Raw genomic sequence first — 2,305 nt, forward strand, 5'->3', positions numbered from 1 at the left:
TCTCTCCGCCCCATATCAAACCAAAACGTCAGATCCATTTCAGAAATCTGAAGACCATCAATGCAGATGCCCTGGCCCCTGGACCTTAAATTTCTCTCCTCTGAACCTGTCAGCAGTGCAACAGCAGAGGTGCAACATGCACATCAATTTCTTCAGACAAAATGTTGATAATATCCGTTCATACCTCTCCATCACGAATATCTTGCCTCCTCCAACTGTCGACCTACTACCTGAGAAGGTCCAGCCACTTTGCTCCTTCTCTGCTACCACACGGGGAAGAGGTGGAGAACGTCATCAGGAAAATGAAACCATCTACCAGTTCCCTGGACCCTTTCCCTTCAGCCCTGCTAAAGGTCAACATCTCTGCCGTCTCTCCACTCATCACCAGGATCATAAACCAATCCCTCCTGACTGGCCATATTCCTTCTACTTTAAAAACTGCTGTCATCAGACCTCTATTGAAAAAACCCACCATGGACTCTGAAGTTCTCTCTAACTATGGGCCCATCTCCAATCTTCCATGCCTCTCTAAAGTTCTGGAAAAAAAAACAGTTGCAGCACAACTTCATGATCACCTCAAACTGAATAACCTGTTTGAAAAATTTCAGTCGGTTTCCGCCCTGGCCATAGCACAGAAACAGCCCTGGTCAAGGTCACCAATGATCTTCTGATGACTGCAGATACTGGTTCCCCTTCTATACTCATCCTCCTTGACCTGACAGCTGCTTTTGACACAATAGACCATAACATCCTCTTTCACCGCCTGCAATGCACCATGGGACTCTCAGGAACTGTTCATAACTGGTTCACGTCATACCTAACTGGCAGAACCGAACATGTCACCCTTAGCAGCGCAAAATCTCACATCCACAACGTCACCTGTGGTGTCCCACAGGGCTCTGTGCTTGGCCTCACTTGACACCAAGTCAAGTGTGTGACCCCTGGAATGTGTGGGGGACATCACATGTTGTTGTTGTAGGTTGAGGGAATCTAGCAGCTCCAGGAAATCAGCAGTGAGATAACCGGAAGTGGTCTTTACTCTACTCATCAACTCTGATCTGAGGAACTTTGTTTCTAGTGTCGACGACATTCCTAGGGTGAGTTACGCCCACTTCCGGTTTTGTTGCTAATATGCTAACATGATTGTAGTTTTTTTTTCGGTACATTGCCTATTTTGACGCTAATTTCTTCACTCGATTCTACTCATCAAGCCGGATCTGAGTAACTTTGTTTCTAATCTCTAGGGTATTCCTAGGCTGTGAGATGCCGACTTCTGGTTTTGATGCTAATATGCTAGCATGATTGTAGTTTTTTGTACATTGCCTGTTTTGATGCTAGGTTTTATGTCTTTACTCTACTTATTAAGATGGATCTGAGGATCTTTGTTTCTAATCTCTAGGGCATTCCTAGGCTGGTGAGATGCCGACTTCTGGTTGTGATGCTAATATGTTAACATGATTGTAGTTTTTTGTACATTTTGATGCTAGTTTTATGTCTTTTCTCATCATGTCTAATCTGAGGAACTTTGTTTCTAGTCTCTACGAGATTCCTAGGCGGAGATACGCCCACACATCTGGTTTTGATGCTAATATGCTAACATGCTAAGTTTTGAGATTACTCCATATTCTGAATCTGGGTGTTGCTATACGCCTAGATCAAACCTTTCAGCCTGATCTGAGCATGCCAAGGCATGCTAACTTTTGAAATAATTAAAATGCTTGTAGCTTTTTTATACAGTGCCTATTTTGACGCTAGTTTCATCACCTGATTCTACTCAACTCTGATCTGAGGAACTTTGTTTCTAGTGTCGACGACATTAAACAGCCATAAACGCTTTTCCTTTAATGATCTGAATGTGGGTGTTGCAGTCATAACAGTAAGTAATTCACAGAGATGTGTAAGGAGTAGATTATTCAGATGCCACCTCTGCACTTGACAGGTTCCCCAGCGAACCCAGTTAGCACCTTTTAATGACAATTAAACACAGCATGTTATTTGTAATAAGCTTGTTCAGGGATTCGTCAGGCATGTTCGTAATAATAGGAAAGCAGTTCACATTAATTACAGACTTTTGCATCACTGGTAAAAGGCTCAGGGCTCCGGCTGTTGATTTAATTACTCCAGTAATTAAATGAGTCACAGCTCACAAGTGACATTGCAGGCTGTGTTCGACGGGAGCTAGATTATGAAACATTTTGTACGTTAATGGTGGTTTCTTGGTGGGAACCCCCCCTCCCCCCCCCCACAGTTTTCAGGTCGTTCAGCTTGAAGCTCATATTCCCCTCGCCATTTTTCTACCTTGCAG

The sequence above is a fragment of the Brienomyrus brachyistius genome, unplaced genomic scaffold (assembly GCF_023856365.1).
Source record: "Brienomyrus brachyistius isolate T26 unplaced genomic scaffold, BBRACH_0.4 scaffold445, whole genome shotgun sequence".
NCBI classification, from domain to species: domain Eukaryota; kingdom Metazoa; phylum Chordata; class Actinopteri; order Osteoglossiformes; family Mormyridae; genus Brienomyrus; species Brienomyrus brachyistius.